Consider the following 16,009-nt stretch of genomic DNA (forward strand, 5'->3'; position numbering starts at 1 on the left):
GCGGCCGGGCAGAGGCGCTCCTCACTTCTTCCCGGACGGGGCGGCCGGGCAGAGGCGCTCCTCACTTCTTCCCGGACGGGGCGGCCGGGCAGAGGCGCTCCACGGAGAGCTACTTTTTGAGGCCAAACACTTCTTTCAGTAACAATAGTGCCTAAGTACTGGTATGGGGAGGTTGTTTGCGCCTTTTCTGGAGCTACTTTGAGATTCCATTTAGTCAAAGCTCGTTTTATTTCTCTGAATAACTGATGTAAAATTTGATATGTAGGAGCAGCCAAAAGAATATCATCCATATAATGAATGATGTAGGTAGTAGGAAACATATTCCAAGGCTCCTTTAATGCCTGTCCTGCAAAATGCTGACATAACATAGGACTGTTGAGCATGCCTTGGGGTAAAACTTTCCATTGATAATGAGAGACAGGCTCTTTTTGATTAACAGAAGGCACAGAGAAGGCAAATCAAGGCCTATCCTGCTCGTGTAATAGTATAATAACAACAACAACAACAACAACAAAACAGTCTTTAAGATCTATTACTACAAGAGGCCAGTCTCTTGGAATGACTGCCGGGGATGGCAGATCTTGCTGTAATGCACTCATTGGTTTAATCTGTGCATTAATAGCCCTCAAATCATGTAACAGTTGCCATTTTCCTAACTTTTTTGGAATTACAAATACTGATGAATTCCAGGGGCTGACTCTTCAATATGTCCTGCATCCAATTGCTCTTTTACCAGCTAATGGAGTTGAGTTAGTTTCTCCTGTGATAGGGGCCATTGATCCACCCATACAGGTTTGTCAGTCAGCCACTCTAGCAGCAAAGCAGTGGGTGGAGGAGAAATATTAATGACCCCTGTCAGAAATCCTGACGACCTAGCCCTTTTCTATCTGTTTGCCCAGTATTGATATGGGATCAGGGTTTCCCTGTAGGGACTTTCCTAAGCCTTTTCCGTTCTGATATCCCATTTTCTTTAACATTTTAAATCCTGAATTGTCAATAGTTTCATTTGTAAGTCTCATATCCCATGCTGTAAGTAAATCTTGGCCCCGTAGGTTAACAGCTATATTTGCAACATAAGGTTGAAAAGTACACAACTGTCCATCTGGTCTGAGACAGGTAAAATCTCAGCACACTGTTGAACACTTTGAACTTTTCCTACTCCCACTAAGGATGTAGTCGTTAATTGCAGGGGCCAGGATGGGTGCCAATTGTTTTTTTGTTTGTTTGTTTGTTTTGTTTTTTTTTTTTTCCTCCCAAAGTGCTGGGATTACAAGCGTGAGCCACCGCGCCCGGCCAGTGCCAATTGTTTTTAGATATTACTGACACATCAGCTCCCATATCCATAAGCCCATAGAACTTTTTTCCTTTAATTTGCACTGTACAGGTGGGTTGATTAGAAGCTATCGGTTGGGGTAAATTTCCCTCCTAGTTGTACTCCCAAATCCTTGATTCCCTCCTTTCTCCTTATGTGGAGAAGGGTGTAATTTGCAGGGAATAAGCAGTAGTTGTATATTCTCCTGGTTCAAAAACCCACAGATCTTGTGACATTACCACTACTTGAATTTCTCCTTAATGATCAGAGTCAATTCCTGGGACTATAGTAATGCCCTATAAGTTGAGACGGCTTCTACCCAAAATTAATCCCACATATCCTGTTGGCAAAGGACTCCAAATGCCAGTGGGAATTTTAGTGGTTTTGTCTCCTCTGATTAATATAATCCGTTCTCTGAGTGGGAGATCTATTTCTGGGCTTCCGGGTGTTCCTGGGGAGAGGGAATCAATGTTCCTCTGGAGATCCACCCCTGAAGCGGGGTTGTGGCCTGGATGGGGAATGCCCTCATTGTTTGAAGGACCTGGGTCCAGGTCCCCTTCTCATTTCCCAATGTGGGAGGTGCCATTCTGATGAAATTGTGAATGGCATTGATTAGCCCAATGATTTCCTTTATTGCAATGAGGGCAAAGTTCTGGTGTTTTTTTCTGTTGGGGGTAGGGTACTGCATTATAAGATCCCTTCTGCCCAGAGGTCTGATGGCATTCCTTTTTGAAAGGTCTGATTTTTCCACAATTATAACATTTTCCCTTTTTAGAGTTTGACCCTTGGCCCTTTCTAGATTTGTCCACTACTAAATTAGCCATTGCTTGAGCTAACATTGTAGAGCGATGAAGCTCAGTTCCCACATCTTGACAGGCTTTGAGAAAATTTCCTAAGTGTTTTGTACATCTCACAGGAGCCAGCGCACGTTTACAATCCGCGTCTGCATTCTCAAAAGCTAAAGTTAAAGTTAGCATCTCTGCAGCCGCGGTATGAGGAATCTGACACCTCACTGCCTCTAGTAATCGTGCAAGAAAATGTGCATAGTGCTCCTGCAACCCTTGCATGGCGTGTAAAAAAGATTGTATTGGGACCCCCTTCCTCTGGAATTGTGGCCAACGTGCGTTTAGCGGCCAGTGCACACTGCTGATAAGCAGCTTCTGGGAGTGCCATTTGATGTTCCAGGTCTGAATAAGGGCCATTACCCAACAGCATACCCTCTGTAATGTCCCTGTGTCCAGCAGCACGATTCTGTCTAGCCTGGTCTGCACACAGTTCTTGCCAATTTAAATTCCATGTCAGGTATGAACTAGCAGAGAAACAAGTGCGGCCCAAATGCTTCACATCAAAGGGTGGAAGGCGCATAGCGCCAAATACAGATTCTAGCAAGCCTAAAGTAAATGGCTCTGTACTCCATTATTCAGTACATGAGCTTTTAATTTCTTCAACAACTTAAACTCTAGTGGGGTGTGTTCATGAATAAACTGCTGTGGATTATTTGGATCCAGCCTTATAGAAATAGGAAAAGCACAAGGTTCGAAGGGCTCTCCAGCTGGGGCAGCAGAGTGGAGAATTCTTTGTATTGGGGTCTCTATTTCTGTTACTGAAGGAGACAGTACAGGTGTTTCCGTTACTGGAGGGGGCGGTACAGGCCAATTTTCATCCTCCCTCTCCTGTTTATTATTTCAATGGGCGCTGTGGGTGGGACAAAAGATTCATTTGAAATTTGAGATTCAGAACATGGCTCCTGCTATCCGGCAGAATAAGAAGGAGACAATGGCAGGAGGACAGTACGGAATAAAGTCGAAACAGAAGGATCAACTTTGAGACCTTTTTGATAAGCCCATTTTAATCCTTCCACTACACCGTCCCAATTTTCCGCATCGAGAGTGCCTGTCTGTGGAAACCATGGGTTATCCGTAACAACCTCCTGCAGCAGCTTAGTGTCTGAGAACTAACCTGAGCACCAGATTGTTTAAGTAAAACTTTAAGCAACTGCACATAATGTTGCTCCTCAATTGACAAATTCTGCCCCATGTTACCCTGATTCAGAAACTTCCCACTCCCAGTATCTCTTTAGGGCACTGACCTTATATCCTCTGCCAGCAGATTTGTCCTGGGGTTTCTCGTTCGTCTGGTCAGTTTCAGTTTCTCTGCTCCAGCAGATCTTCTTCCTTCACGTCCCTGATTGGGCACCATTTGTGGCTGTTGGTTTGGGACTGAATGAAAGAGGACAAACACAGAAATGAAGACAAAGACAAAAGGATCTGTTTTAAGGAAGGGGTCAGGGGGCTCCTTGCTTCTAGGGAATAAGGGCCCTGAGCTTCTACAGCCCTGAGCTTCTACAGCCCTTCGTATTTATTAGGTAGAATCAACAGGGAGGAAGAGGCAACGGTTGATCAGCTGCTTGATTTATCACAGGCTCACATAATTGCTTTCTTTATAAAACAGACTCCAGATGTTCCTATAGATAACCACAAAGAACACTTCACCTGCGGCATGACCATCTTTAGCATTCCTTCTGGTGGCAGATGCAGTCGTCAGCTTGCCGACATCCTGCATTCATGAGAACAGTTTGCTGTTTGCTCATATATCCTCTGGTGGTATACTGAGTTGGTCATGACCCTCATTCTTTCAGCATCCAACACACAAACATGGGGACGGTCACCAGAGTGGATTTCCTGGTATTGGACCAACAGTGAGGTGGAGGCAAAGAGCTGCCCACGGTCAAGACATGCCTAGGGCTTCTCCCTCATGTGTGTGCCTGTGGGTGGCCAGAGCCTCACTTGTTCAAACACAGTGGCCACTCTGGGGGCAGCAGCAGAGTGTCTCGTCTGTGTGGACGAATGAGCGGATGCTGGAGCAGACCCTTACTTTGAGGGGGTGGGCAGTTACAGGGAAGGGCTGCTCCAGCAAGTGGATTTGGAGGGGCTGCCCAGGAAGAGGAGGGAGCCGAAGCTGCTGGAGCCTGAGTTCACTGTCACCCTGTGGTTGAGGAGCCCCCAGGCCGTGTCTGGCCTCAGGCCCTGCAGATAGGGCCTTTGGCTTCTCCAGGGGTCCCGCCACCCATGACATACTGACCACTTCCTCACACAGGCCACATTCAGTTTCTTGACCCCCATTTCTTTTTTTTAAGACGTAGTCTCGCTCTGTCGCCCAGGCTGGAGGGCAGTGGCGCGATCTTGGCGCAAGCTCTGCCTCCCGGGTTCATGCCATTCTCCTGCCTCAGCCTCCCCAGTAGTTGGGACTACAGACGCTTGCCACAAGTCCAGCTAATTTTTTGTATTTTTAGTAGAGACGGGGTTTCACCGTGTTAGCCAGGATGGTCTCGATCTCCTGGCCTCGTGATCTGCCCATCTCGGCCTCCCAAAGTGCTGAGATTACAGGCATGAGCCACTGTGCCTGGCCATTGACCGCCATTTATTTATTATTTGTTTGTTTGGTTGTTATTTCTATTTTTTCCTTTGCATTATTTTAAGTTTATTTTTTAATTCTCTTCTTTTTTCTTGTTTCGCTTTTGACCATTTCTTCCTTCTGTTCTTTCTTATTCTTGTTTTGCAGAGACAAGATAATTGGAACTAAGAATTATAAGGTGGTCTGGGCATGGCAGCTCAACTTACTGGAGCCCTGGAATTGAAGACCATCCTGGCCAACATGGTGAAACCCCGTCTCTACTAAAAATATAAAAATCAGCCCGGCGGCCTGGCTCGGTGGCTCACACCTGTAATCCCAGCACTTTGGGAGGCCGAGGCGGGCGGATCACGAGTTCAGGAGATCAAGACCATCCTGGCTAACATGGTGAAACCCTGTCTCTACTAAAAATATAAAAAAAATAGCCAGGCATGGTGGCAGGTGCCTGTAGTCCCAGCTACTCGGGAGGCTGAGGCAGAATGGCGTGAACCCGGGAAGCGGAGCTTGTAATGAGCGGAGATCACGCCAGTGCACTCCAGCCTGGGCTACAGAGTGAGACTCCGTCTCAAAAAAAAAATCAGCCCAGCATAGTGGCGGGCACCTGTAATCCCAGCTACTTGGGAGGCTGAGGCAGAATGGAATTGCATGACTGAGTCAGCCACTGCACTCAGCCTGGTGACAGAAAATCTGTCTCAAAAAAAAAAAAAAAAGACCAGGCGCGGTGGCTCATGCCTTTGGGAGGCTGAGGCGGGTGAATCACCTGAGGTCAGGAGTTCGAGACCAGCTTGGCCAACATGGTGAAACCCCATGTCTACTAAAAATACTAAAAAATTAGCAGGGCGTGGTGGCACACGCCTGTAATCCCAAGTACTCGGGAGGCTGAGGAAGGACAGTTGCTTGAACCCAGAAGGTGGAGGTTGCAGTGAGCTGAGATGGCACCAATGTACTCCTGCCTGTGCAATGGGAGTGAGACTCCATCTCAAAAAAAAAAAAAAGGCCGGGCGCGGTGGCTCACGCCTGTAATCCTAGCACTTTGGGAGGCCGAGGTGGGCGGATCACGAGGTCAGGAGTTCGAGACCAGCCTGACCAACATGGTAAAACCCTGCCTCTAATAAAAATACAGAAAAATTAGCCTGGCGTGGTGTGCGCCTGTAATCCCATCTACTCAGGAGGCTGAGGCAGGAGAATCGCTTGAACCCAGGAGGCAGAGGTTGCAGTGAGCCGAGATTGTGCCACTGCACTCCAGCCTAGGTGACAGAGACTCTGGTCTCAAAACAAACAAACAAACAAACAAACAAGAACGTAAATGTCGGCATTTCCATGGAAACAGATTTCTCAAAAAACTGACATCTCAACAGAACACCAGAAACAGCTGTTTCCATCCTAAATGCCAAGTCACCAAATTACTTACATACAGAGTTCTGGGAAGCTTCTAATGTCAAGCTACACCATGAGAAACAAGGGCAGGCCCACAAACCTGGCTTGGTGAACTGTGGCCCCTCTGAGGCCAGCCAGGAGGAGCACACAGATCTTCTAAGCTTAGGGTATTCAAAGCCAAAATTCAGGCTAGGTGCAGTGGCTCACACCTTAATCCCAGCACTTTGGGAGGCTGAGGCAGTGGATTGCTTGAGGCCAGGGGTTCAAGACCAGCCCAGCCAACATGGCGAAATCCCATGTCTACTAAAAATATAAAAATTAGCCAGGTGTGGTGGCACATGTCTGTAATTCCAGCTACTCAGGAGCCTGAGGCAGGAGAATTGCATGAGCCTGGGACACAAAGGTTGCAGTGAGCCGAGATGGCATCACTGCACTTCCATGCCCACTCCAGCTTGCGTGTCTCAGGAAAAAAAAAAAAAAAAGAAAGAAGGAAGAAAAGAATAAGGCCTACTTTAAGAGATACCAAGTGAAATTAAGAAGACAACAAGAGGGTAAAACCACATTACTATGCTCGGAAATGCTTGATGATAAAGGATAAAAATAAATACAACACATCCAAATACAGGATGATCGTGTGTGCAACAAACGGAGATATCATTTGTCAGATTGCTTATGCCTGTGTAGAAGGGAATATGATAGGCCGGGCGTGGTAGCTCACGCCTGTAATCCCAACACTTTGGGAGGCCAAGGTGGGCGGATCACGAGGTCAGGAGTTTGCGACCAGCCTGACTAACATGGTGAGACCCCGTTTCCACTAAAAATATAAAAATTAGCCAGGCATGGTGGCGTGTGCCTGTAATCCCAGCTACTCAGGAGGCTGAGGCAGGAGAATCACTTGAACCAAGGAAGCAGAGGTTGCAGTGAGCCGAGATCGCACCGCTGCACTCCAGCCTGAGCGACAGAGCAAGACTCCATCTCAAAAACTAAAAAATAAAGCAACAGGGCATGGTGGCATGCGCCTGCATTCCCCAGCTACTCAGGAGGCTGAGAGGGATCACTTGAGCCTAGAGGTTTGAGGCTACAATGGGCTATGATTGTGCCACTGCACTCCAGCCTGGGCAATTAAGGGAGACCCTCTCTCTCAAATAAAACAAACAAACAAATTAAGAAAGCAATTGTTTTCAGCAGGGACAATTAGGGTGAGGCTGTGGTCAATATTCAAAAATATATACTTTCCTCATCCTCATTATAATGGCAACTATTAGAAACATCAGGCCAGGCACCATGGCTCATGCCTGTAATCCCAACACTTTGGGAGCCCGAGGCAGGTGGATCACAAGGACAGGAGTTTGAGACTGGTCTGGCCAACATGGTGAAACCCTGTCTCTACTAAAAATACAAAAATTAGCCAGGCGTGGTGGCCGGCACCTGTAATCCCAGCTACTCAGGAGGCTGAGTTAGGAGAATTGCCCCGGAGGTGGAGGTTGCAGTGAGCCGAGATCACATCATTGCACTCCAGCATGGGTGACAGAGCAAGACTCCGTCTTAAAAAAAAAAAAAAAGAAAGAAAGAAAAGAAATATTAACACTCAGAAAATAAGTGCTGATGATAATGTGGAGAAATTAAAACTCTCGTGCACTGTCGATGGGAATGCAAAAATGGTGCAGCCATTGTGGAAAACAATATGGTAGTTTCTCAAAAAAGTAAAAGCAGAAACACAGAATTACGATATGATCCGGCAATTCCAGGTACTAGGCAAAAGAACTGAAAGTAGAGTCTCAGCCAGGCACGGTGGCTCATGCCTGTAATCCCATTACTTTGAGAGGCTGAGGCAGGCGGATCACGAGGTCAGGAGTTTGAGACCAGCCTAACCAACATGGTGAAACCCTGTCTCTACTAAAATACAAAAAGTAGCCTGGCATGGTGGTACGCGCCTGTAATCCCAGCTGCTCAGGAAACTGAGGCAGGAGAATCACTTGAACCTGTAGGGTCCAGCCCCACAGGGTCAGTGGGCTTCTCCCTGTGTGTGGCAACAAGCGAGTGTAGAAATAAAGACACAAGACAAAGAGAGAAAAGAAAAGACAGCTGGGCCCGGGGGACCACTACCACCAATGCGTGGAGACCGGTAGTGGCCCCGAATGTCTGGCTGCGTTGTTATTTATTGCATACAAAGCAAAAGGGGCAGGGTAAAGAGTGTAAGTCATCTCCAATGATGGGTAACGTGGGTCACGTGTCCACTGGACAGGGGGCCCTTCCCTGCCTGGCAGCTGAGGCAGAGAGAGAGAGGAGACAAAGAGAAAGACAGCTTACGCCATTATTTTTGCATATCAGAGACTTTTAGTATTTTCACTAATTTACTACTGCTATCTAGAAGGCAGAGCCAGGTGTACAGGATGGAACATGAAGGCGGACTAGGAGTGTGACCACTGAAGCACAGCATCACAGGGAGACCGTTAGGCCTCCAGATAACTGCAGGTGAGCCTGACTGATGTCAGGCCCTCCAAAAGAGGTGGAGGAGCAGTCTTCTCTAAACTCCCCCGGGGAAAAGGAGACTCCCTTTCCCGGTCTGCTAAGTAGCGGGTGTTGTTCCTTGACAGTTTTTGCTACCGCTAGACCATAGTCCACCTGGCACTGGGCGTCTTCCCAGACGCTGGCATCACCACTAGACCAAGGAGCCCTCTGGTGGCCCTGTCCGGGCATAACAGAAGGCTCGCACTCTTGTCTTCTGGTCACACCTCACTATGTCCCCTCAGCTCCTATCTCTGTATGGCCTGGTTTTTCCTAGGTTATGATTATAGAGCGAGGATTATTATAATATTGGAATAAAGAGTAATTGCTACAAACTAATGATTAATGATATTCATATAGAATCATATCTAAGATCTATATCTGGTATAACTATTCTTGTTTTATTTTTTATTATACTGGAACAGCTCGTGTCCTCGGTCTCTTGCCTCGGCGCCTGGGTGGCTTGCCACCCACAGAACCCAGGAGGCAGAGGTTGCAGTGAGCTGAGATGGCCCCACTGCACTCCAGCCTAGGCGACAAAAAAAAAAAAAAAAGACCCGGCGCGGTAGCTCATGCCTGTAATCTCAGCACTTTGGGAGGCCAAGACGGGAGGAGCATGAGGTCAGGAGATCGAGACCATCCTGGCTAACATGGTGAAACTCCGTCTCTACTAAAAATACAAAAAATTAGCCGGGCATGGTGGCGGACGCCTATAGTCCCAGCTACTCGGGAAGCTGAGGCGGGAGAATGCCGTGAACCCGGGAGGCGGAGCTTGTAGTGAGCCGAGATGGTGCCACTGCACTCCAGCCTGGGCGACAGAGCGAGACTCTGTCTCAAAAAAAAATAAAAATAAAAAAATTAGCTAGGCGTGGTGGTGCGCACCTGTAGTCCCAGCTACTCGGGAGACTGAGGCAGGAGAATCGCTTGAACCTGGGAGGTGGAGGTTGCAGTGAGCCGAAATCGGGCCACTGCACTCCAGCCTGGGCGACAGAGGGAAACTCCGTCTCAATAAAAAAAAAAGAAAGAAAAAAAGAAAACGATTGTCTTTGCTTTCCTCTTTCCTCGGTGCTTCTCCTCCACCCAAAGGAATAGATTGCCTTTTTACTCCTAGAGGCGTACAGCAGACCCTCATTCCATAATTCACCCCCTTTACAGGCTATGAGGCACAGGAAATGCAAATAGGTTCATTCATAGTTCAGAGAGAAGAGGTCAGGCCTTGGAATCAGGAGACCCTCCTTTGAACCCTGGCTCCACCTGGCAGCAGGTGTTGGAAGTAAGCAAGTTGGGGGTTCATCTGTGAAGCTGGGATCATGCTACCTATTTCACAGAAATGTCATGTGAGATTTAAATGCATTACCTGTGTAAAGTACGGGGTCTGTGGTAGGCAGTTATTTCCAAAGGGTTATCTGAGGGAGATAGAGCTTGGCCAACAGGAAGGCTGCTTCCTAGTATGTTGTGCTATCTCTAAGCAGTGAGACACACTACAGTATACATTCTTGGAGAAGCCTTGAAGGTTGATGATCATGTTCTCGGGATGCAGCGGCTGTGGTGACCAACATAATAAGCCTCAGCATTCGCATTGTAATTGAGCTCATTCAAGCAAAGCTATCTTCAGTAGGGACTGTCCCTTCTAGAGAGCATGCACATTTTCATTTTACCGGTCCTCAAACTGATCCTTTCCTCATTATAACAGTAAAAACACACCCCTGGGTGGAGATTTAAGATGCTGAATGACAAGGTATGAACAAGTATGTACAGCTACTGCGCATGTGCACCCAGAGGACCACCCTGAACAAGCTTACTAGTGACACCTCTTCCCATCCCTTTATGAATAATCGTGTAAGACTCCCATAAAGGGACTCTTCCTAGTGTCAGTCTTTGCTGTCTCATCCTTACCAGCAGCCCGCCCTGAATCCTCACACTGTCAGGATGTCCTGTCTATTCTGCACCTAAATTTTTTTTTTCTTTGAAACAGAGTCTCGCTCTGGCACCCAGGCTGGAGTGCAGAGATGCGATCTCACCTCACTACAACCTCCACATCCCGGGCTCAAGCAATCCTCCCACCTCAGCCTCCCGAGTAGCTGGGACTACAGGTGTGTGCCACCACGCACAGCTAATTTTTCTATTCTTAGTAGAAACAGGTTTCCCAGGCTGTGGCATCTAACTTACAAAATATTTTTTCTTTTGCAATAAATTACTATATGCTACACTTTTTTTGTTGTGTCTCTTGTCTAAATTCTTTTAAACCAAGAAGAACCGAGATATCACAACAGCCATCAACAGAAGTACAGTCGGCTTCAGTGTTCCATTCCTTGGCTACTAGGGTATCTCCCATTTCCATCACTCTCTCAGGCTGATTCATTTAGACTTCTGGAAGGTATCACCCTCAATCTGGATAAAAGAACTGAGATCCCAACTCGTGCTACTGTGTGTGTGTGTGTGTGCATGCATGCATGTGTGTGTGTGAGAGAGAGACAGAGACAGACAAAGGGTCTCACTCCATCGCTAGGCTGCAGTGTAGTGGTGCAATCACAGTTCACTGCAGCCTCGACTTCCTAGGCTCAAGTGATCCTCCCACCTCAGCCTACCAAGGAGCTAGGACTACAGGCGTGCACCACCATGCCTCGCTAATTTTTGCATTTTTTGTAGGGACCTGGTTTCATCATGTTGCCCAGGCTGGTCTCGAACTTCGGGGCTCAAGTGATCCTCCTGCCTCGGCCTCCCAGTCCCTGGGATTACAGGCATGAGCCACCGTGCCCGGCCCATTCTAATCTTTTTAAATGACTGGCACAGGAAACACTGATCTTCACCTTGGAAGGATTCCAGGCATGGACTGACCTTCACAACTCTCCCACTCCAACCAAAAGCAACGTACCTAAAGCTTCAAACACTTAAGTCATCTTTGGGCCCCTTTCCAAAGAGCTTATGTTTCCTTGAGAATTCCCATTTACAAAGCAAACTTAACCTCTGCTCCTCACTGGCAAGAGACTTAGCCTTTCTGCTTTAATTTCCAAGGATAATAACTTCTCCCTCTTAGGGCTGTCACGAAGATTAAGCGTGATAATTAAAGGGACCCTCTTTAAAAAGAATGTGGTACAAGACCTGAATTCAGTTATATGTTAAACAAAATGTAGCTTTCCTCCCTACCTGCACGTTGCAGCCCTCTCTCTCTGTATCATTCACAGGGAAAGGGGAGAGTGAAGAAAAGATTTTAGTTGTGTTACATTTATTTATTTATTTATTTAGAGACAGAATCTCAATCTGTCACCCAGGCTGGAGTGCAGTGGCAGGATCTCGGCTCACTGCAACCTCCGCTTCCCAGCTTCAAGTGATTCTCCTGTCTCAGCCTCCTGAGTAGCTGGGACTACAGGTGCATGCCAACACGCCCAGCTAATTTTTGTATTTTTAGTAGAGATGGGGTTTCGCCATGTTGGTCAGGCTGGTCTCGAACTCCTGACATCAGGTGATCTGCCCATCTCGTTCTCCCAAAGTGCTGAGATTACAGGCGTGAGCCACCGTGCCTGGCCAGTTGTGTTACTTTTAGAAACCCATTGATATACAAATAAATAAACAAAAAAGAACAAGGAAAAAGAAATCCATTGTTATATTCCACAAGCCTGGAAGCAGCCTGGTGCCACCTGGAATCTAAGAGAATGGAAATGCCTAGAAAAGGTATTGAAATTGCCCCAGACAGTTTCTGTAGTGGGAGATCTTTGCAAATGATAGGCCCTGAGAAGTCTGACTTGAGGCATACAAAGGTTCTCTTGTCTCAGCAGGATCTTTTGGAACCTCCCTTCTCCTTGGGATCCCCAACTTCGGATACCACAGATCTCAGCTTTTTTTGTCCCATCTAGGAGACAAGGTGGTTGGCCAGGCATGGTAGCTCACGCCTGTAATCCCAGCACTTTGAGAAACTGAGGCAGGCAGATCACAAGGTCAGGAGTTCGAGACCAACCTGGCCAATATGGTGAAACCCTGTCTCTGCTAAAAATACAAAAATTAGCCAGGTGTGGTGGCGGGAGCCTATAGTCTCAGCTACTCGGGAGGCTGAGGCAGGAGAATCGCTTGAACCTGGGAGGCGGAGGTTGCAGTGAGCGGAGATCACCCCATTGCATTCCAGCCTGGGCAACAGAGCAAGACTCTGTCTCAAAAAAAAATTTTTTTTAATTAAAAAGGTAGTTTTTAATTGTTTTAATTTTTAATTTTAATTTTTTCCCTCTTAGATCCTGAGGGAGAAGAAATTAGGCAGAGCAGGTGTAGGAGACCCAGAGGAAGTCCCTGGTGGAGAAGGGGAACAACTCCGACAGGTCCTCAACTAGGAAATTGGGGATACTTATTGGAACTTTTCTTACCTTCTTAAGAGCCAGGGTTTCATTCTGTTGCCCAGGCTGAAGTGCAATGGCATGATCATAGCTTTCTGTAACCTCAAATTCCTGGGCTCCAGCCATTCTCCTATCTTGGCTCCCCAAAGTGCAAGGATTACAGGCCCAAGCCAACACACCCAGCCAAAACTCTAAAATTTAAACCTTTATTTTAGCCTCAAGCAAGTATTCTGGACCCAGAGACATTGAATTGAAAGAAAACCCTCATTAGGAACTAGGCCGGCCGGGCATGGTGGCTCACGCTTGTAATCCCAGCACTTTGGGAGGCCGAGGCGGGCAGATCACGAGGTCAGGAGATCGAGACCACGGTGAAACCTCGTCTCTACTAAAAATACAAAAAAAATTAGCCGGGTGTGGTGGCGGGTGCCTGTAGTCCCAGCCACTCAGAGAGGCTGAGGCAGGAGAATGGCATGAACCCGGGAGGCGGAGCTTGCAGTGAGCCGAGATCGCACCACTGCACTCCAGCCTGGGTGGCAGAGCGAGACTCCGTCTCAAAAAAAAAAAAAAAAGGAACTAGGCCTCATTACCTTGCCTTATGTATTATTTTTCTCTTATAACAATGTTGTGAGTATAATAATTATATTGTAATGTATTACTGTGTTAAAAGTATCAGTTTCTTAAATGCAAACACTAAAAATATATAGTTATTTTTGTATTCCTCTTTTGCTTTTGTTGTGTATGGAGATGGGGTCTCACTGTGTCACTCAGGCTGGGGTGCAGTGGTGCAATCACAGCTCACTACAGCCTCAAACTCCCAGGCTCCAGAGATCCTCCCACCTCAGCCTCCTGCTGAGCTGGGACCACAGGCGCCCGCCACCACGCCCAGCTAATTTTTTTTTTCATTTTTGTTTTGTTTTGTTTTCTTTTTTGAGATGGAGTCTTGCTCTGTCGCCTAGGCTGGAGTGCAGTGGCGCAATCTCGGTTCACTGCAACTTCCACCTCCCAGGTTCAAGCAATTCTTCTGCCTCAGCCTGTGGGATTACAGGCTCCCACCACCATGCCTGGCTAATTTTTTTTTTTTTGACACAGAGTCTCACTCTATCACCCAGGCTGGAGTGCAGTGGCGCGATCTCAGCTCACTGCAAGCTCCGCCTTCCGGGTTCACGCCATTCTCCTGCCTCAGCCTCTCCAAGTAGCTGGGACTACAGGCGCCCACCACCATGCCCGGCTAATTTTTTTGTATTTTTAGTAGAGACTGGGTTTCACCATGGTCTCGATCTCCTGACCTCGTGATCCGCCCGCCTCGGCCTCCCAAAGTGCTGGGATTACAAGCGTGAGCCACCGCGCCCGGCTAATTTTTGTATTTTTAGTAGAAATAGGGTTTCACCATGTTGGCCAGGCTGGTCTCCAACTCCTGGCCTCAAGTGATCGGCCTGCCTGAGCCTCCCAAAGTACTAGATTACAGGCATGAGCCACCGTGCCTGGCCTTGTTTGTTTTTTGTTTTTTTTTTTTTTAAATGTTTGGGTTTTTTTTTTTTTTTTTTTTTGAGACAAAGCCTCGCTCTGTCGCCCAGGCTGGAGTGCAATGGCATGATCTCCGCTCACTGCAACCTCCACCTCCCGAGTTCAAAGGATTCTCCTGTCTCAGCCTCCCAAGTAGCTGGGATTACAGGCATCCACCGCCACGCTGGGCTAATTTTTTTGTATTTTTAGTAGAGAAAAGGTTTCACCATGTTGGCCAGGCTGGTTTCAAACTCCTGACCTCAAGTGATCCGCCTGCCTTGGCCTCCCAAAGTGCTGGGATTACAGGCATGAGCCACTGAGCCCAGCAATGTTTTTTTTGTTGTTGTTGTCGTTTTGTTTGTTTTTTTGAGACAGTTTCACTTTTGTTGCCCCAGCTGGAGTGCAATGGCGCGATCTTGGCTGGCTGCAACCTCTGCCTCCTGGGTTCAAGCAATTCTCCTGCCTCAGCCTCCCGAATCACTGGTATTACAGGCGCCCGCCACCACGCCCAGCTAATTTTTGTTATTTTTAGTAGAGACGGGATTTCGCCATGTTGGCCAGGCTGGTCTCGAACTCCTGACTTCAGGTGATCCACCTGCCTTGGCCTCCCAAAGTGCTGGGATTACAGGCGTGAGCCGCTGCGCCTGGCGTGTTTGAGGTTTTTTTTACTGGGCAGGGAGTCACGGTTAACGCCTATAATCTCACCCAGAGGCTGAGATGGGAAGCTCCGTTGAGTCCCGGAGTTCGAAACCCCGTCGCTACAAAAAAAAATATATAAAGAAAAAAATTAGTCGGGTGTGGTGGTGGCACCTGTGGTCCCAGCAACTCGGGAGGCTGAGGTGGGAGGATCACTTGAGCCAGGGAAGTCGAGGCTGCAGTGAGTCAAGATCACGCCACTGCATTCTAGAATGGGCGACAGCCTCAAAAAAAAAAAAAAAAAAAAAAAGTCAGCCTTAACAATAACAAAAAAGGCAATGGCTAGGGCCCCTCCCAACCTTTCATGCCCACTCGGAGCCCCTGCTCGGCCCTTACATTTAAAAGCCCCTTTGGGAGGCTGAGGTTGGCGGATCACTTGAAGTCAAGGGTTCAAGACCAGCCTGGCCAACATGGTGAAACCCCGTCTCTACTTAAAATACAAAAATTAGCCTGGCTTGGTGGCGGGCGCCTGTAATCGCAGTTACTCTGGAGGCTGAGGCAAGAGAATTGCTTGAACCCGGGAGGCGGAGGTTGCAGTGAGCCGAGATCGCGCCACTGCACTCCAGCCTGGGTGACAGAGTGAGACAACGTATCAAAAAAAAAAAAAAAAGCCCCTAAAGGACCACTCATTTTTGGATCTGACCCTGAGAAAGTCCCTTAGAAAACATGGCGACGCCAGCCTCACCACCTGTTTCCAAAAGCAGTGTGACGCCCTTCGTTCCCTTAGTCAAGCTAACCTTACTAAATAAGGCACAGGCTTCCCCTGCAGCTTGCCCTTCAGCGCACTGGCACTGCCCACTCGAACGGGCGTCGCGGTTCCTGGTCAGTCTCTAGGATCGCGCTAGCTGATAGGACGCTTCCTGTCCAACGTCCAAACAAG

At 47.8% G+C, this 16,009-nt stretch overlaps 1 long non-coding RNA gene across 1 annotated transcript; it reads right to left on the reverse strand.

Annotated features, from left to right (window-relative positions):
• Window positions 1–2,728: 2,728 nt before the first annotated feature.
• On the reverse strand, window positions 2,729–16,009 carry LOC131383825 (uncharacterized). The gene is made up of 3 exons (XR_009214178.1): window positions 15,867–16,009; window positions 3,402–3,531; window positions 2,729–3,007 (listed from the first exon to the last, which is right to left on the reverse strand). It is a non-coding gene; the product is annotated as an uncharacterized LOC131383825 (long non-coding RNA).

The sequence above is a fragment of the Hylobates moloch genome, unplaced genomic scaffold (assembly GCF_009828535.3).
Source record: "Hylobates moloch isolate HMO894 unplaced genomic scaffold, HMol_V3 SCAFFOLD_6, whole genome shotgun sequence".
Classification (NCBI taxonomy): Eukaryota; Metazoa; Chordata; class Mammalia; order Primates; family Hylobatidae; genus Hylobates; species Hylobates moloch.